This window comes from Mustela lutreola, chromosome 16 (genome assembly GCF_030435805.1).
Source record: "Mustela lutreola isolate mMusLut2 chromosome 16, mMusLut2.pri, whole genome shotgun sequence".
Classification (NCBI taxonomy): domain Eukaryota; kingdom Metazoa; phylum Chordata; class Mammalia; order Carnivora; family Mustelidae; genus Mustela; species Mustela lutreola.
Genome location: NC_081305.1, coordinates 7,819,668 through 7,840,951, shown reverse-complemented (window position 1 = coordinate 7,840,951; position 21,284 = coordinate 7,819,668).

Sequence of the window (21,284 nt, the reverse complement as noted above, 5' to 3'; positions counted from 1 at the left end):
GCCATCCAACTTGCTTTTTAGTCATCTCTGCTGATAAGAAAAGGGAAGGAAACTTATGATCCAACAGAAGACACCGGGATCCCCATGAAATCAAACTGCCTGTTTCAGGGAGGGCAGCCTGTAACGATTTCCTTGGCGTCTGCAGGGCCTCCAGGAAGAAGAAGACGGCAAAGTCAACTTCGTATCTACCTCTGCAGTTCCCAAGCTGTGAATCAGGGTCCTGCTAACTCCAACATCGCAGGCCTCATGCAGGAAGTAGGTTAAACCCACGAAACAAGTCCAGGCAGCTTCAAATGGGGAGTTATCAGTGCCTGGGCCAGGCTGCCATCAGTGGTGTGGAACCAGCATTTGCCCCGGTGCCAGAGGAGGTTGGGCTCAGCTGGGGACTTTCAGCACACTGGCCTGCAAATGCCACCCCTGTGTGCTCTTTGGGGTCTGAACTCTGCCACACAAGGAGATACGCTGAGTGTGGCCAGGTCTTCCCCAAACTGAAGGACTGTCAGAAATCCAGCAAAGGGAAAGCTTCTAATTCCAGGGGTAGGGCAGGGGTGGGTAGATCATGAAGACAGTGCTACCCTGGATGCCTTGTTGAGCTCAAGCTTTGCGGCCATGCTGTGGCCAAGACTATGGGGTCATTTTCTGGACGAAGAACAAATGGAGTCATTTTCTGGATGCAAAAACTGAGGCTCCTGGAAGTGTCTGGCTCTAGGTGTTGCTCGTAACTGGAGGAGCCCAGCCCCGCTCCGGCTTCTGCTCAGCCTCCACCCCCGCTCCCCTTGCAAGCAGTGGAGCAGGGGCAAGTGGGCTGGGGCTGCTGCCGGGGTTGCCTGGTCTGAGCCAGCTGAACAACTCTCCTCATGGCAGAGTTTCCCAAGGAGATGACAATCTTGGGCCGTGGCTCTGGCCTCACAAGGAAATCCCCTGCCTCGCCTTTCCAAGAAATTATATTGGAAAGAGTGATAAAGTAGCTTCTTCCTGGTGGTAAGAGTGCTCGGCACTGAAGTGGTTACCAACCATTTTGTTCAACCAGACTATTTACAAGTAGTAACAGAGTATCTGTTTCCTGTCATCTCCATCATATATCTTAAAGCGGAGAGATTGGAAGCCCATTACGGTCTGATATCTAATCAATACACACCGTATTCCTACAGCAGGAAGTAAAAGAATAGGCCCTTGGGAACCAGAGTTCAAATTACTCTACTGTCGATTCCAGATAGCAGCTAATGATAGGCTGTGTTGGGGATGGGGGATGGGCAGGGTGGGGGAGAAGTGGCCATAGTTCAACGGGACAGTTAATTCGAAGATCACGTACATATTCACATTTGCCTCAGAAGAAGGAACGACGGGCATGTTGGTGTCATGTGCTTCCTTTCCGGCTTCAAAAGCATTTGCTTTCCTTTGTGCAGTGCTAAAATATATTTTAGACACAGCCAGGCATTGCACATAAGTTAGATATGTTTGGGTATCAAATTATACATCTGGCTACCCGTTCCTATTATACTAAAGGAAGGCTAACCTGCATGCAACTTCCATCAAGTTCTCCACAGCGCTGACTTCACAGGCTTCCTCATCATGAGGAAGATGTCACTGTTCGGTCGGTGTTCCAGGTAGGTAAGCATGGCCACAGAGAGTGTAGAGGGAGTTGCCATTTAGTGAGTGGGAAAGAAGGTTGGAGTCACTGAGTTCTGCGTCTTCCACCTACTAGCTCTGTGACCCTTTGGGAGTTGCATAAACTCTCTGAGCTTCAAATACTCCACTTGCAAAATGGAAATACTACTCATCTCCCGGGTTATTGTAAAAATAAAATACAGTGAGAATGTGAATGTTTTCATCTCAGCACAGAGCCTAGAGTCATTCCTCAAAAAAGGCCAGCTGCCTTTCGATTTCTTGAAGCCAGGGAGCACCCACATGCTGTGCCAGCCTTTGTGAGACCCTGAAAAGGAATCTGGTTATGAGGCTGCCTGTGTCAAGTTACAAACCCCTTCCCTACTGCCTGCTCTGTGAGGCTGGGGCTGGGTGCTGGGCAGTTCCTCCTGAAGCCGGTTCCACACTGGGACTTGCCAACAGGGGGCGCTGGAGGCAGCCTGCCGTGAGGAGAAGGGGTCTGCTACCTTCTCTTGGTTGGCGGTTCCTTGCAGCCTGGTTTCACCTTGGCAGTGGGACTTCACCCCTGTAGCCACTGTTGACTCTGGCACTTTGAGAACTCCCACAATCCCACAGGCAGCCTCACTGAGCCCCTTTGGAGGGATGGACACCAAGAGACTTCTGGAGCTTGGCTCTGAGGTCCCTCGCCTGAGCTACATTTGGGAATCAGCTGCTCCTCCACTAGGCCAGACATCCCTGACATCTACCATTTGCTCCCCAGCCCTGGGTGTGGTCACCACCTCCCGCAGGCTTTACTGCTGTGTGACCTCAGCGTGCCTGTTTCCGCCTGTTGAGTTTTCCAATGCCCATGCAACCAAGCTGTTTCTTCAGCTGAAACAGTGCAGTTGGTGTTTTCCTGACTGGACCTCTCCTGATTCAAGGGGGTGAGGGCCAAAGGTGGTCATTTCCTTTCAAAGGAACTTCATGGTTTCTCTTACTCAGTCTGAGAGCAGCTTGCTTCTTCCCCAAGGACTTGAACACAAAAGCAAACATACACACACACACACAAACACAAACCCGCAACATGTCTGTCTCAGGCTCTCGGTCTTCTAACCACAGGCTTTCAAACTCAGATTAGAAACTTCGTCCAGTCTGCTGCCTTCGTTGCCATTTCAATAAATCCAAACTCCTAGTTAGAGTAACTGACAAAACAAAATGTCTGTGTATAATTGTGGGCCCAGGTCAGGTACCTTTCTATTAGAAATTCCAAGCCTTAGCTCTGCTGCCCCAGAATGCCTTGTCACAGTAAAACAGGATAAAATAATGAAAACTAGATTTGAACTCACAACTATTCCTTCCTGTATGTGAGCTTTTGCACTGTCTTTAAAATGGAACAAAATGCCTTAACACATATGAGAGAGGTTGGTGCCTCGCACGCCCTAAAGTATGAAACTTCATGTAGCCCTATTAAAGCCTCAGGGTGTTGGGTATTGTGTTTCTTTACTTAATTCCTTTGATTTAGCCAAGATAGGATTGGGACTGAGAGCTTGCGGGCTTATTGTCAGTGCTTCCACACCATGACATTTAGGACTCCTGTGTGACTTGAATGGAATGATCGCTCATTGAAGAGTCAGTGTGTTTATTTCCATACCCATTCCACTCCTCCACAGGCAAACTCAGCACCTAACCTTCCCAAGCCATCTACAATGCCCTCATCTCCCTCTCTACATTACTCTGTGTTGTGCATTTCCCCTAGAATGCCTTTCCCTCCCCAGTGCTTATCCATACTCACCCATCCATTAAGACCCAAAGGTCACCCTTTAACTGGAATCTTTCAGGCTTTGACTTTAAGTTAAGATCAATCATACGCTGTCTTGTTTCAGTCTCAAATGATTCCAGGTTTATATACGTGTCTTCCATACTCTCTGGGAACCCAGTCCCATTAAGGAAAGGGTCTATGCCTGGCATTCTCTTTTGTCCTAAAAAAGCTGAGCACAACATTTCTATCCATGGAGGGTTTCTTTGTTCTAATTTATGTGAAAATGTTCTTTCAGAAATAAGAAGTGGAATATAGAAAATTGAAAAGGTAATCTCTAGACAAAACCACTTTTTTAAATTCTGAGAGTCCAAATCCTACTGTTTCCTTCTTTGTTTTGGCTGCCAGTAAGCTCCCAGAGAAGTTTTGTGCTCAGTTTCTAAAGCAATCCCCAGTCCAAACCTTAGCAGGTTTGCTACTAAAATTACAAGTGCCTCCTTTCTATTCCACACCCACCATTCTCCACTCAACCCATATATTGTGCACTCATTTCATTTCCTGTATCTTGAACTTTACCTCCATTTGACACTTTTATTATTTTATTGTATCTATATTTATTATAAGCCTAATTATATTTTGAAAATGAGGGAAATATGAGGGCAAAATGCCAAGCCCAGGATAGGATATATAAGATAATCTGCATGTGCATATTAATTCATGTACATAAAACTTTTGTGTAGATAAGACCTTTCTACTCTAGCATTACTTCCTCAGTGTGTAACTACTTAAGTATTTTTAAAACAAAGGTTATTTTTTTCAACATAAAATCAATTTCTCAATTTTTATTAAATAGGAAAATCCAAGAAAGAGTGAGAAGAAAGAAAAAAATATGTTGTATAGTCTTACCATTTAAAGACATCCACAGTGAGGACCCAGAATATCTTTTCATGCTATTCTTGTACAGATGGCATAAAAAAAGTATGTAATGTGCATGTGTATATATATTCTTTTTGTCCCTATTAAAACATACATTCCTATATTTTTGTAAAACATTCACAATTTATCATTAAATTATTAATTGTCAGAAAATACCAGAATAAAATGTAACTCCAGATTTCCATTTCTGACTGTTAATTAACAAATATCAGATTTATCCTCTTAACTTAAACAATTAGAAATATGTGTGTATGCATGTGTCTGTGTGTTATGTATACGATAGCTTTTAGACACTGGAAATAGGCACTATAGGACTATGATTCCTGAAAAAAAGTAAATGGATAAAGTAAACTCTATGATTTTAATAAGTTACAGACAAGTTAGTTATCAGGACAGAACACAGAGAACAATATCCTAACAGACTCAACTCAGTCCTGCTGATTAAGGAGATAGAAGTCAGAGTTCAGGAAACCCTAGGTAACTAGAATTTGTGGGACAGAGTAAGATGACAAGAAAGGTGCACAGAGAAATAACTTGAGAAATCTGCATCAGGATGCCCTGTAGTCTTTGGCTGAGTATTAATTTGTACATAAGTGAGAGCAAGTTACCTATGAGAGTAGTAGACAGAAAAATTCCTGGAGCTTACATAGAACCGAGAATAGTTTGTCTTCCCACCAGCCAGAGAGAAAAGATCATAATAAAATACAAGATATTAAGTAGAATTCTCAGAAGGCAATTGCCTTAGTAGTAGGGATAATTTAGACTAAATGCTAATCATCATACAAAGCTTAAAAGTAAGCCTCAAAAAGATCCAACTAATTCTAAACAACTGAGAGTCAAAAATACAACAAAATTCAGCAATCAACAAAATATTACAATGCTTTACATTCAATAAAAATTGTCCAGACATACAAAAAAGCTGAAAATAGGACCAAAAATCAGAAGGAAAAAAAAATCAGTCAATAGAATCAGAACTAGAAATAACAGTTATTCTAAGACACTTCTAGATACATCCTACATGTTCAAGAAGATAAAGGGAAATAAGAGCATGATGAGTAGAGAAATGATACATATTTTTATGAGACCCAAATGGAACTTGTAAACATGAAAAAATACAATATCTGAAATGATAAAAACTACATTAAGTAGGATTAGAAGATTGACACTATAGAAGATAAAATCAATGATCTTACAGATAGAATGATAGAAAGTTAAAAAAAAAAAGACAATGAGAAAAAACACTGAGGAAATAAACAGAAGGTCAGTAGTGTCTGGTAAAAATAGAAAGTACTCTAACATACAAGTAATTGGATTCTAAGAAGGATGTGGAAGAAGCAGAAAAAAAATTGATACAATAAGGTTTGAAAACCCTACAAATCTGATGAAAACTAGAAGCTGACAGACTAAAGGAGCAAAATGAGCCACAAACAGAATAAATCCAAAGAAAATCTCACCAAGCACATCAAAATCACACTGGTGAAATTCAAAGATAAAAAGAAAATCTCAAGAACATCCAGAGAAATATTACATATTATGTACAGAAGAACAAGGATAAAAATGACAGACGAATCCTATTGATAATTATGTAAAATAAAATAGGAGATAATAATTTGGATTTAAACAGATCAACGAAGAGTGATGGAAACAGTAAACATACAAGTAAACATAAATTACTTTTTTCTTTTGTTTCAAAATTCTTTAAGATATAATTGACTACTTAAAGCAAAATAACAATTTATTGTGGGATTGAGTATCTCTAAAAAGGTAAAATATATGACACAAATATCAAAAATGTTAGGAGGGGGGGATAGATGTATACTGCTGTAAGGGTCTTCTATTATATACAAAGTAATACACTATTTGGAGACAGGCTGTAATATTTACATATATATGTTACATATATATATAACTTATATAAACTGAACTATGCACACACACACACACACACACACACACACACACACACAGAACAATTTTTTTTAAAAAGAGCTAGAACAGTAAGCCATAACAAAGATAAAATAACATTTTAAAATACTCAATTGGTCCAAAAGAAGGATGAAAAAGAAGGGAAAAAAGAAGAAAGAACAGAATTATTAAATATAAAATAAATAACAAGATGATAGATTAAAACTCAAACATATCAATTATTACATTAAATGTAAATGGTCTAAACACTTCCAGTTAAAGTCAGAGATTGTCATATTGTATCAAAACAAACAAACAAAAAAGACCAGGGGTACCTGGATGGCTCAGTGGGTTAAAGCCTCTGCCTTCGGCTTGGGTCATGATCTCAGGGTCCTGAGATCGAGCCCTGCATCAGGTTCTCTGCTAAGTGGGGAGCCTGCTTCCCTCTCTCTCTCTGTCTGCCTACTTGTGATATCTGCCTACTTGTGATTTCTGTCTGTCAAATAAATAAATAAAATCTGGAAAAAAAAAAAAGACCAATGTATTAACCAGGGTTCTTCAGAGAAACAGAACCAATAGTGTATATATATAGAGAGATTTACTTTAAAGAATTGACTCATATGAGTATGGGGCTGGCAAGTCTAAAATCTTCAGGGCAGGCCGAAATTCTGGAGAGACAAGGAGAAAATGATGTTGCAATCCTGAGTCTGAAGGCAAGATGGAAGCAGAATTACTTTGCCCCAGGGAGCCTCAGTCTATTAAGGCCTTCAGCTGCTTAATTGAGGCTCACTCACATTAGATAAATAAATCTGCTTTACACATAGTCTACTGATTTAAATGTTAATCTCAACTAAAAATTACCTCTACAGGGGCACATGAGTGGTGAGCCAATTAAGCATTTGACTCTTTGTTTTGGCTCTGGTCATGATCTCAGGGTCATGAGATAGAGCCCTTTGTTGGGCTCAGTGCTCAGCAGGGAATCTGTTTCTCTCCTTCTCCCTCTGCCCTCCCAGTCCATGCTCTTTTTCTCTCTCTAATAAATAATAAATATTTTCTAAAAATAAAAAATAGGGGTACCTGGGTGGCTCAGTGGGTTAAAGCCTCTGTCTTTGGCTCAGGTCGTGATCCCAGGGTCCTGGGATCAAGCCCCTCATCAGGCTCTCTGCTCAGCAGGGACCCTGCTTCCCTTCCTCCCTCTCTGCCTGCCTCTCTGCCTACCTGTGATCTCTGTCTGTCAAATAAATAAATAAAATCTAAATGAAAAAAAAAATAAAAAATAAATAAAAGTTACTTTTAAACAACATCTAGACTAGTGTTTGACCAAACAACTTACACCTTAGCCTAGTTTAGAAGACATATAAAATTAACCACCATGCTCAATTTTATGCCTCTGTAAGAATCCTGCTCTAAACGTGAAAACATAGATAGGTTTAAGTGAAAATATGGTAAAAGATATTCCAAGCAAACACCAATCAAAAGAACACAGAAAAGATTATACTGATATCAAAACAAGTAATATTATCAGGTATAAAGAAGGATGTTTCATATGCTCAAGGGGTCAATTCATCAAAAGGAATAATAATCCTAAATGCATGTGTACCTAATAGAGAGCTTCACATCCCATGAAGCAAAATATGATAAGACTGAAATGAGGAACTGACAAAACCACAATTATATTTGGAGACTTCAAGACTCCTCTTTCAGTAAACGATAGAGTTGACAGAAAATCAGTAGGAATGTGGAAGACTCAAACAATGCTATCAGCTAATCTGACCTACTGAACACTCCATCTATTAACAGCATAATATACATTCTTTTTCAGTGCATGTGGAATAGTCAACAAGATAAATTATATTCTGGACCATGAAACAGAATTCAGTTAATTTACCATAGTTGAAATCATGTAAAATATATTCTTTGTAACAATGGAATTAAATTACTAATTGATAACAGAAGCATATGTGGAAAAATCCCAAGACATTTGAAAATTAAACTAAAAACTATTAAATAATTCATTGGCCAAAGAAGAAATCACATGAGAAATTAGGTAATATTTTGAAATGAATGAAAATGAAAACACAGATGTCAAAATCTGTGAGATGCAGCTTAAGCAGCACCTAGAGGGAAAATTATACTGTTAAATAATTACATCAGATGAAAAGAAAGGTCTCAAATCATTGATCTTAGCTTCCACTGTAATAAAGTAGAAGAAAAGTGAATTAAAACAAAGGAAGCTGAAGCAAGGAAATAATTAAGAAAAGAGCAATCATCAACGAAAACGGATCAAGAAGATAAATGAAACAAGAAGCAGGCTCTTCGAAAGAGGTATGGGTTGGTAAGTCTTCAGACGGACCACACACAAACGTGCACACACATACACACAAGAGACAGAAGAGTGGGGAGAAAAAGGACACACATGACTAATACCAAGTATTAAAAAAAAAGATCACAATAGATTTTGCAGACATTTAAAGGACAATGAGGGAATATTATGAACAACTTCATTTCAATACATTTGATTACAGATAAAATTTGCAAATTACTTGAAAGAGAGCAAAACAACCAAGGTTCCTTCAAGATGAAACAGATAACCAATATGGTTTATATCTATTAAAGAAAATTAATTCATAGTTAAGAATATCAAAATCATGAAAATATAAGGAATATAGTGATAAACTGAATTTTTTGAGAAGATTTTATTTATTTATTTAACAGAAAGAGAGCATGTGAGAGCGCACAAACAGGAGGAGCGCTGGCAGAGGGAGATGGAAAAGCAGGTGTGGGGAGCCAGATGTGTGTTTCAATCCCAGGACTTTGGGGCCATGACCTGAGCCAAACGCAGACATTTAACTGACAGAGCCACACAGGTGCCCTGATAAATTGAATTTTATCAAAGTTAAGACTTTTGCTATTAAAAAAAAAACTACTAAGACTGGGAGAAAATATTTGTAAAACATCTTATAAAAGAATTATATTCAGAATATCAAACTAAGTCTTGCAATTCAACAATAGAAAACCAAACAACTCTGTAAAAAATTCACTTCCACAAAGAAGAGAGGCACTTGGCAAATATGCACATAAAAATTTACTCAATATCATGTTACTACAGAAATGCAAATTAAAACCACAAGAGCTACAACTGTACACACACTAGAATGGCTGAAACTTAAAAGCCAAATTATACCAAATATTGGTGAGAATGTGGAGCAGGTGGGGGTCTCCCACGTTTCTGGTGGGAATGAGAAATGGTAAAGATACTTTGGAAAACCATAAAGCAGTTTTTTTTTTTTTAAATAATTAAATACGCACTTGTCATACCACCCTGGAACTCTAGTCCTCGGTATTTACCAAAGTTAGGTATTTACCAAATGAAAGCTTGTTTGCACAAAGATAGTACTCTAATGCTCATAAGAGCTTTATTTATTATAGCCCGTAACTAGGCACAACTCATGATTGTCTACATGAATAGATTGTGATCAATTCAGACAATGGAATATTACTCAGCAATAAAAAAAAACCAGATTACTGTTACATTCAGTAACATGGTTAGAGCTCCTAAGCATGCTAAGTCAAGGAGGTAGGGCTAAAGTCTGCTCACAGTGGGATTCCATTTATATCAATTCCAGACACCGCACAAGTAAAGGCATGGAAAGTAAAGCATGGTTTTCAGGGGCTGGGATAGGAGGACGGAACTGACTGCAAAGGTGCATGAGATAATTTTGGAGGATGCTGGAAAGGTACTATACCTTGATTGTAAAGGTGGTTCTATACCTTGGATACATTTATCAAGACTCATTAATTACATTCTCAAAATTGGTGGATTTTTACTGTATGTAAATTTTGCCTCAAGAAAGCTGATTATAAAAATAATAGTTGTCTTTGACACAGAAATAAGTAAAGAAGAAAAATTAAGTCCCATTATCTGCAAATATTTAATCATTAGAGAATATGTACAATGTACAATTAATGTCTCTATCCCATGCCTAGTTATGGGTTTTCTAGCAAAAATAGCATATTTTATATATGTGTACACATATATATTGTGCATCTGTACACATAGTCACATGTGCATAAAATAAGTGATGATTTAATATTTCATCAAGTTTATGGGCCACATTTTGTTTAATTGTATCCCAGTTATGGGAAATTTAAGTTGCCTACCATATTTCTCCATCGTAAAAGATGTGATACACAGATTTGCACATAAAAGACTTTTTTTTTTTTTTTGATATATCAGGACTTCAATTTATTTTAACATTAGCCAAAAGAGAAATAAGTCTTTAGAGGAGTTTGGATAAAATAACCCCTTTTTCTTTCCAGAAGGATAATTGTCCAAACTATGTGGTTGCCTGAAACACAGAACTGATCAGTAACAGATTAGGGAAACAGTTGAAGTTTCCCTCTCATTTACGGGCGGTCTCCTGTCATCTATATGAAAACGAGACCAGCTAACAGTTGGGAAGTACTTGTGTGTGTCAGAAACACTTCTAATTAAATCTCTATATTAATTCACTTGGTGTTTACATCAGCCTATGAGGCAGGTACCTTCATTTTGCCTGTTTTGTAGATGAGGCAACTGACACAAAGAGGCTAAGTGTCTTGTTCCAGGTAGCAGAGCTACTGATTGACAGAGCTGGGATTTGGGCCCATTCTAAGAAGCTTCCACTAAACTGCCTCTTGAAATATGCTAGTAGTTCCACTAAGAAAACTTCCACATGGTGGCATTTTTAGAGGAAAATTATCCTCCTACCAAATTTTTCCTTCTTGTTTTTCTTTCCCTCTTACTGGGCACTGAAGAAAGTTTCCACATTACCCGGAAGACTTCGTGACAATGGGTTAAAATATAACAAGAGCTTAAATAATTAAAAGAATAATGAGCTACAGTCAAAAGTTTAAGAAAGAAAAGAATGATCAAGCACCAGCATCTAATAAATCCCTTCTGTCCTGGATTTTAAAAACGGGGAGTGTTGGAGTGAAGACATAAATCCTTTGTGGGTTGAATACTGACACTGTCTTCCATTGTGACGCATCGGGATACGAATAGTGTAAATCCTCTGTTTGGAATTGGTGCCCTGTTTTGTGTGCACAGCTTACTTTTTGAGTTCTGCTCTATGATACTCAAAACTTGTTTCAGAGACCTCCTCCCCAGGCAGGATATCTAACCAATTGCTATGCTTTGAAAAGAACAGAGATGTTCTCAAGTGGCTGTGTGTTCATAAATCTTTTCCCCTTACCTCTCTCTCTGGAGCTAATCTCATCCTTTCTGTGGCTTTCCATATTTTATCTCCCAAATCTCCAGCCCACGTCCTCCCTGAGATGGTCAGACCTATACATCTTCTACCTTTTCATATCTCCTGATGGAAGCCTAGAATCATCTTAAATTTTATGTAAGTCAGAAAGACCTCTTCATTTCCTTTTTATGCCCTATCCTGGGTCCCTCCTATCATTTCTATCTCCTCTGTGTCACTTTGGCTCAGGCAACACGGAAAAAAGTGTAGTTGGACCTGGCGTTTCCCCCTCCTCACATCCAAACGTAAACCGCACTGACTATGCCTACCTCTATCTTCCTTGGCTTTCATCACCCTCCCCTCTTGCCTGGACCTCTGCAATAGCCAACTGACTGACAGGCCACATCCATTGTCGGCTCTCTACAAATCCATTCTCCCCTGGCAGCCCAGGAGATCTTTTCGAAACACAAACCTGACCCTGCCATTCCATGGCTGGAACATGTCAATGGACTCCCGTTGTTTGGAGGATAAAGTAAAAATCCATGGCATAGCCTGCATGAGCCTATTTGCTCTGGCTTCTAACCTGCCTGGTAGCCTCACCTCACTCCCCTCTGCAGCCACAGTGACCCATCTCCGCTTCTGTGGACACTCCAAATTCCTTTCTTTTCCAGGGGACATGTTTTCCTTGTCTCTCCAATTTCCCAATCCATACTCACCTTTTTGTGTGCTCAGTTGAAATGCCCTTTCTTCAAAGGAGTTTCCCCCTACCCACCCACATCCAGGCTAAGTGTCTCCATTCTCTCGTGCCTTCCTATACTCGGCATATCGGCACCTGCCACACCGGCAATAGAAAAGTCATTTCCCTACCTTCTTACTGAATGCCTAACTCTGTCAGTAGAATGTAAGGTTCACGGGGGAAGGATCTATGTCTTACTTGCTCATTACTATGTGTCCCGAGCTAAACCAGAGCCTGGCCACACAGAATGGTGGTCAGAAAATGCACATGGAATCAACAAAATCATAAAAGCCTTTCTCTATACAGACAGAAGTTAGAAATGGCCCTAAAACTCGTAGCACAGAAGTCAGCATGGCCTTGTCAAATCCATGCAGGACAGGACATCAGTTCACCATTATCGGCAGAGTCACCTCCTTCAAAGACCCTGACAGCCTGCTGATGACATGCTCCCATGCCCACCTTAGTTTCAACTCCCTCAGTGCCTGAGGGAGCTGGGCAAGAGTCCTTGAGCCCACCCCTCCTGGAAAAACTTAATCCAGAAAGAAAAAAAAAAAAAAAAAATAAAGAGAAACCAGAACAAGAAGCCTGCCTTTATTACAGCTAAAACTGTTGGCTTAACTTCCCAAAATACCGTTGAATTTTCTTTCTGCATACAGCTGTGTTTATAGAAGGCAATATCATGTATGTAAATAAATTCAGATGCCGCTTGAGTTATTTTAAAACAATCAGTCTAACACTAATCAGCTTACTCAGAGACGTAATCTTACCCTAAAAAAGTGACAAATCAGTACACAGTGTGCAGAGTAAAATACACGGGGAATAAGTGGAATATAAATGTTCGGATGACGCCAGGGTCAGAACGTGGGGCTGGTCCTTCCAGATGCATCAAAGGAACAGCCTTCAGTTTCATCAACCTCAGCCCAGCTTCCTGGAGGTAGAAGGTAGGCTTTGACATTATTGCTAATTTTGTTCCCAAGTCTCTAGGAAAGCCACATCTTTCCTACCTCCATGTTTATGCTTGTTTCCTTTGCTGGGAATTTGTGGGACCTCTTAGCCTTCCAGAAAAATAGCCTCTGCTTCAAGGCCCACCTCAAGTGGCCTCTCTTCTACAGATTATCTTGTTTTGCCTCATACTTGTTTTTAGACCACCTCTCATGATATAGATCATCCTGCTAATTCCTAAAAATTATTGTGCATTCACTGTGTACCAGAAACTCCTCAACACACCATCTGTGTTCTCACTCAGTGAGTCCCAGCCCTGTGAGAGCCGATCACTGTCACCTCATTCGACAGGTAGGGAAACTGAAGCTCACACAGCAGGTAAACGGCTAAGCCAGGGACCCAACACTTCCTCCTCCGCCCATCGCCGCTACCTGTCACTTGCCAAGCACCATGTTACATGTACGCTTCAGTATTTCTAAGAGTCTAAATTCAAAGAGAGAAATTTGGTTGTTTGAGAAATGTGAAAATTGAGGCTCGGGAAGACAAGGTAATTTGCTTTTCTTCTATTTCTCAGTTAAGAAGGAATGCGGCTGGATCTAAACTCCCTCTGTCTGCTTTCTTTCTAGCCAAAAATCCGGCAAAGCACTAGTTCAGTTTCCCTCTGGTCATTTGTACAAATAACTCTGTCTTGAGGGCAATTGCCAGCACATGATAATTGAGCAACAAAGTGGTTCTTTCTGTTTTTATTGTTGTTGTTGTTTAATGGGCACCATGTGTGATGCAAAGAACCTCCTCGGGTTTCTCTTGAAGACTTTACAATCTAGCTGAGGACAGATTCATGCCCAGCGTCAGCAAGGGAACAAGTGAACGCCGAGCCTTTTGTGCTTCATAACCCAATATGGCCTTCGGAATAGGGAGACAGGAGGGCTTGAGGAGGCGGGTCGCTCCCTGGTGAGACAAAAAGACTTGGATCGCAATCCCAGCTCTCCTCAGACCAGCTGTGTGACCTTGACCAAGTTTCTACACACCCCTGAGCCTTTGTTCCCTCATTTATAACATGAGAACAACCTTCCCCTTAACGTTCTGCACAGGAGTAAACGGGCTGAGGGAATGGCTGGTGCTCAGTGGACACAAATCAGTGCCAGGCCCTCCTTTTTCTTTCACTAAGCTTTTCACTGCTGCCAAGGGTAAGGGATGAAATAGGGCGTTCACCGTCTCTCACATGTGTTCCCTGTGTGTCTGGCAGGAAGCCCACCACTGCCTCCATGGTAGACTTCGGCATTATCTCCTAGAACCTCTTGAAAGTCACTTCATTTTTTTTTAATAGGACACATTCATCTGTTTTTCTGAACTTTACAACATATCGAGGATTCTTCGAAATGAAGAATACTTAGTACAGTACTTAGTACAAATCAATCCAGGGAGTTCTGAAAGCATGGGCTCGGGAGAACGGGAAGAACATTTATCAAAATGATTCTTCTATTACTGTTACTATTATTGCTGTTATTATGATTATTGTTAAAGCTAGTATCTGAGACCATTGTGATTTCTGAAAGTACTACTATGTCTCTTCCTGTCACGGCTAATACTATGACTCCTACCAACCCCACCATCACATCTGGGAATCTGGGACTCTGCTGGCACCCCTCACTGCTCCTAGAACGGCCACCACTGCAGCTCTGTTAAAACTCCATCTTACTACAATTATCATCAATGCTGCCCTATTACACGTCCCCCACCGCTGCTTACTATGTATAGTACAACTCCCACCTCTACTCTTTCACAGCTCCCCCTCCTCCCACTACTCTTACCACCACTCCACCACTACCCTGCTAGTAATGCTACGGCAAGAAGCTATTCATTTTTTCCTATTGCGTACTAGGTAGCAAGCATTGTGCTAAACACCTTGTATGTATGTATTTTTCACTTAGCCATCATAGAAGTTCTGTATTGGAGGTATATCTGTTGTTCTCATCTGACAGATGAGTAAATCGAGGCTTGGAGATTAAATGAGTATCCCATAGCCCCACCTCTGTACATGGCAGGACTCAGACTCGTGCTATGTCTCTCTGATCCTCCGTCATGAGCTCTTTCTATGTCTCCATGTTGCTTGTAAGTATCTCATCTTGGACAATATGTTTTTGATTTTTCCCTTTTTCCATGTTCTTGTGCAGGGAGATGGGAAGTCCACCCAGTAGGGAGGGACAATGACTGGACACAGAACTTCAAGGTAAACAGGAAGCTCACACAAAGCAGCCAGCCAGCCGGGCAGCTTGTCTGCTGACCTTGGACTTTGTCATCCTCCCCACATCCCTCTGAATGAGCAGTTCCATACCTGAGATGATATTTGCAATGACATTTCCAGGTAGGTTTTTGCTGCCACTTGGATGACCAGCAAGAGAACCACAGGTAGGCTCACACAGACACATAGATCAAAGATGGTGGATAATAAACATCTCATATTCACACAAAATCTTTGCTGGCTAGGTCCTCTTTGTCTGCTTTCACTCCCACCCATGTCCTGTAGTTGAATAGCATATCCTGTTCATCCATGAAAAAAAATGGACATTACTGACCACCCCTAATTCTGTGGTACTTTATAAAAGCATGGGAGGGGCAAAGCTACTGGAGGATGCATCCATTCACGTGTCCAGTTAAACAATCATTCCCTCAATAAATATCTAGAAAGGGCATAATTCATACCAAGACAGCAATGCCAAAGAAGATGGAGCTTTTGCTTCTCTTAAAGCTACCCTTGCTTTGGGAGACTGCTTTCTAGTGGGTAGATGATGAGAAAAATAGAAAAAAACCCATCATACACTGTGGTAAAAGTTAAATACGAAGGAAACAAACAATGACTGCAGAAAGAAAAAGGATGGTCAGACCAACTATAGATACAGTGGTAGGAAAGGCCTCAGAAAGGATTAACCATTTAAAATGAGATTCACAGTATGGTAAAGGAACCAGCTAGAATACATTTTCAGTACCATATTGGGGAAAGCATGTTGCAAAGCCTTCAAATTGGGAAAGAGGTTGCTAAATTCAGGAGCTGAGAAAATCCAGGATTCTAAAGCATAGAAAATGAGGGGACAGTGGTATAAGATGGGGTGGTAAGGTGAAATATGTTTGTATGCTGGGAGGCATGGTCAAGAAAGAATACACAATGATGCAGGAAAGAGAAAGGATATGTCGATGAAGATGAATCATGGTGACTTTCTGGCCTCTGCATCAGATTCTTATCTCCTTGTTTGGAAACTACTTCTGCTGCTCCATGAGCTTTGAATGATGAAACCTGGAGATAGCACTGGCTAAATAAGGAACTATCTGACTTGGAAGTCAATGATGCTACAGCTCCTCAAAGACCTTCTTTTAAAGTTGGCCAACAGACAAGCATATGCTAAGTGAGATTCTCAAGACTTTTTTCTTCACTTTGCCGGTAATCAAACTCAAGACTTTGATGTAGAAAAATCCAGTGAACCTCCTGGCACACAACAGATGCATAGTTGATATTTGTAAATGAATACTGAATAAGTAAACAAATGAATAAAGGTAGCCCCATCTGGAAGGGAGACTCAGGATGGGTATCATCGTTCTAAATGGTAGGGAGTTTTTGATATAAAGATATAAAAGTTTGGGATAGGCTCTTTGAAGAGAGGTGGGTTAGAGACCATGCCCTAATGGTCAGCTAAGTCAAGAAGGGTCAAAGAGGTACCAAGTCATATACAAAAGTTCTAGAATGTTGCATCATTCTAGGAGCTAGGATCTAGGAGATCCCTAAGATGTTGTTGGTCATTTCATAATGAGCCTTTCAACCTCACTGTCCAATATGAGCTCACCAGGACCTGAAGTCAGAAGAGAGTCAGAGTTGGCCTGTGATAGAGATGGGGAGCCATCTATGCCCTTGGATCACATCTGTAACACTAGCCAAACCAAGACTTGTACTTTTGCAAGGCAAAGAGCCCCCTCCATAATAAGGGTTCTCTTTGCCTTCATCTCGAGTCAGTATCACAGCTCCCTAGACATGTTGGGGCGGAGCCCTCTATATGCCTGAAAAACTCCCCCTTCCACATTCTATTTATGTCCTCATTGCCCACCTGTTCCTTGTTCAAAACACTTAAGGATAAGATTATTATTCTCCTTCTCTCTATAGCTACCACATATCCTAGTTGAGAAACAGAAAAAACAAAAACAAAAAACTTCAACAAATGTGGAATATTTAATTCTGTAGGAAAAACCCTGTAAATTAATTTGGATTAATGGAAAATTATGTTGATATTAGATGAAGTGAGTAAGGGCTTAGAGGGCTGGGGGAAAAGTTTTCTAAGAACTCAAAAGTTAAAAGTCTGACAACTCCTTCCATACGGTTTCTTATTCTGAAGGAGGGTAGGTATGAATAAGTGGAAGCTAATGTCTTAGAGAGATAGGAGTGGGTTCTGGCCACAGTAGTGCGCTGAGGTCCCTGGGTGGGAAAGGTATTCAGGAATCAGTTATGGATTCTTCCAGGAATAAACCATGACTGTCACCATAGACAACAGGCATCTCTCAACCAATGAGATATCCTATCATGTGATTTTTCCTTCAAGCCAAAAAAGATGCCCTTCAGTGGCTCAGTTTAGGGTGCCATCGCTTCACACAGCTAATGGTCAAAGTATGGGAGTTGGCCTAACCCTGGTCCATCCCTCCTACACTTTCTCCTTTCCTTATTCCTTCCCTCTTTCCCTTTCTTCCTCACTTCTTTCTTTTAATTGAGGTGGTACCTGTTAGGATACCAAACAATGTGTACCCCAGTCCTAACAGCCCTGGATCCATGTGGTATGTAATTCTTGTCTTTTCAATTTAAGGGGTCATGCAGAATGCTGGCTCACTCCATGAGGAGTCCAGCATAATGATGAGGAGTGTCACCGTAGGTCCTGGAGCCAAGTGTTAATCCTGGCTCTGCAACCTCAAGCCTATCATTCCACCTCTTTGAGCCACCATCTCTTTACCTAAAGCACATCAAAAATTGTTGCTTCATGTGCACCTGGGTGACTCAGTTGGTTAAGCATCTCTCTTCAGCTCAGGTCATGATCCCAGGTTCCTGGGATCCCTGCTCATTGGGGAGTCTACTTCTCCATCTCTCTCTGCCTCTCCCCCCAACTCATGCTGTCTTGCTCTTTCTCCCAAACAAATAAATAAAATCTTGAAAAAATTACTGCATCTACTTTGCAGGATTGTGAGGGGGATGATTAGACAACAATCCCATAAAGCATCAGAATAGTGTCAGGCTCACCATATTAATGCTGATGAAGCTTAAGCTTTGAGGCCTTTCTCTCCCATAGGCCCCTCCTGAGACCCTGGAAATATTTAATGTTCATAGTATTTGAAAGCTTGTTAAAATTTATAATTTGTAACCTCTTTCTAAATAAATATGCAGTTTCATACTAAATTTTGTATTTATAATATTGTATTATTTTTTTATATAAATAAGCTTCTTTTTTTTAAATTTTTTATTTTTTATAAACATATATTTTTATCCCCAGGGGTACAGGTCTGTGAATCGCCAGATTTACACACTTAACAGTACTCACCAAAGCACATACCCTCCCCAATGTCCATAACCCCACCCTCTTCTCCCAATGTATTATTATTTTTAAAGATTTTATTTACTTGAGAGAGAGAGTGAGAGAGAGAGCATGAAAGGGGAGAGGGTCAGAGGGAGAAGCAGACTCCTTGCTGAGTAGGGAGCTGGATGCGGGACTCAATCCTGGGACTCCAGGATCATGACCTGAGTCGAAGGCAGTCACCCAACCAACTGAGCCACCCAGGAGTCCCTGTATTATTTTTCTTAAGGAGAGTCCCCAAATTACATAAGCCTCAGGCCCCACAGCACCCATGCAGTGTCCAGAGCTCCCCAGCTGGCATTTAGGCAGCATTCACTAAATGGTAGATGGCAGATGTTCCATTTAATTTCTTTAGAGCTTTTTAAGATTTTTCATATTGTGGGTCCTGGGTGGCTCAGTCAGTTAAGCCTCTGACTCCTGATTTCAGTTCAGGTCATGATCTCAGGGTCCTGAGGTAGAACCCTGAGCTGAGCTCTGCACTCAGCAGAAAGTCTGCTTGAGAGTCTCTCTCTCCCTCTGCCCCTTCTGCTTGTGTTCTCCATCCCTCTCTCTCTCTAAAAAATAAATCTTAAAAAAAGAATTTTTGTATTAATAAGTTATAAATCATGGTGGCAATTAAAATGAAAAAACATATCCTGATAATGAGGGTGGTGAACAGTGATGGTATTTATAAATACGCTCACGACTTCTACAGGAAGCTAAATAACTGGTATAATTTTCATGTCAGGCTCTCTCCAGTGCCTTATGGCTAGAGTCACAGAATTTCTCCAAAGCCCCTAAAATAAAGATAGATAATTCATGAATTGGCAGAGGGAGCAAGAGAAAGGCTTCCTAACCATCCATGTCCAGTGAGTTATTTTTCCATAGATCAATCTATCTGGACTTTTCCATTAATAATACATGGCCTTTGACCACAGTTTCCTAGGGGCCCCAGAGCACCCCTCACCCACGCAGAGAACAGTCAGCTACTTGCGATCTCTCCATTGTTTTCCACAACTGGAGTCTGAGAGGCTGTCATCTGTCCCACTCTCCTCTATACTGTGGTCTCATTTTTCTGCAGTGTCCAACTCTGGAGATAACATTGGTAAAAAATGTGAATACTTCAGTGCACATTAGAATGCTCTTTGTTTGAATTCACTCCCACCCCATTTCTGTGCAACGAGCCGGGTGAGGAGGAAGGCATGAGCAAAGGGAATGGCCAAGTTGCATATTTAAAATGCCATCAGTTTGATTTCTCTAATGCAATATGGTCATTTTTAATCTCGCCCTGTTTGATAAATACCTGCATTTCAAGTAATTGTTCAGATTGTGTCTGTTTTTATTAGAACTTATTTGTCATTATTTGACAGTCGTTTCTAATCACATTTGTCATGTGTTCAGTCTCCTTTCTGAATACTGATTGCTTCTGGAAAAGAAGTTTAGGAAGCACCATTCATTCCCCGAACACACACAGTGTGCCCACCACCCGGGATGCCATTTTCTCATCATTCAAAAACGAGGAAATGGATAGCACAAATGAGTGGGAGCTTTATCTTTAGACACAGCAACTAGAATAGTCTGCAAGGTTTTGGAATCTCGAGGACAGATTTCTAGGCAGTCAGTTCCATCCATTGTGTAGTGGGGGAGTTTAGGTATTTGAGCAGTTTGAACACAACACATTGACAAGCTTAGATGCAAAGTTGTCTACTGTATTGGTGCAGCCTGAATTCCTAGCACTGTGGGAAACTTGACATAGCCAAGTCATGTCATTCAACAAATAACCATCCGTCTGTTCATTCAGCAAATATTTAGTTATTTACAGTATCCATTCACTCAGATATTTATTCATTCAATAGATGTCTATTCAGCCATTTATTTAACAAATAATTGTGTTTTCAATGGACATTTGTTAAACTTCTGCAGTATGTAAGACACAGGAATAGCCCATGTTGGCAGCTGCATTGTTCTCACCATGAGCCAACAAATCCCAGGAAAGGCCTCCTGTCTTCATGTCACCATCACAGAAAGGCCACAATCTTTGTAGCTTATGCCACAAGGTCTGGCAGCCTCTGTGAGGTGGAAGAATGGGTATTTGCTGTAGACTATGATCAGTCCCTCTGTCACTTGTTTTGTCTTCCACTGAAGACGCAACAAGGGTCTTCTACGTATACAAAGCTGGATACTAGGTGCTCAAATTTAAAAGACAAAGAAGATGTCAGCTCTATAAAATCTTGTAGTCCAGAGCATACAGGACCATTTGGGAACCCAAACTTGAATGTAGGAGCGAGGTGGATATGGACACGAATGAAGCTGAGTCTTGGGAACAGACCTCTGTGCCTGCTCCGGGAAGTAACACAAGCAGAAAAGAACTCCAAGAACAAGTCGAATCAGCAAGCAGCCCACTCTGGCTACAGATATTCTATCCCCCGCCCCTCAACACGCACACAATATAGAACTAAATTATCAAAAAAAGTGAGGTGAGCACTTTCCAAACCTTCCTGTAAGTAGCCTGGGTTGAGTTTGGACTCGTGGAAGCCCCCCCTATCATCCCTGCAAGGCCTGGCTGGCCGCATGTCAGACCCTGGGTCGGGAGGAGAGCACCATGTCCATCTGATGCT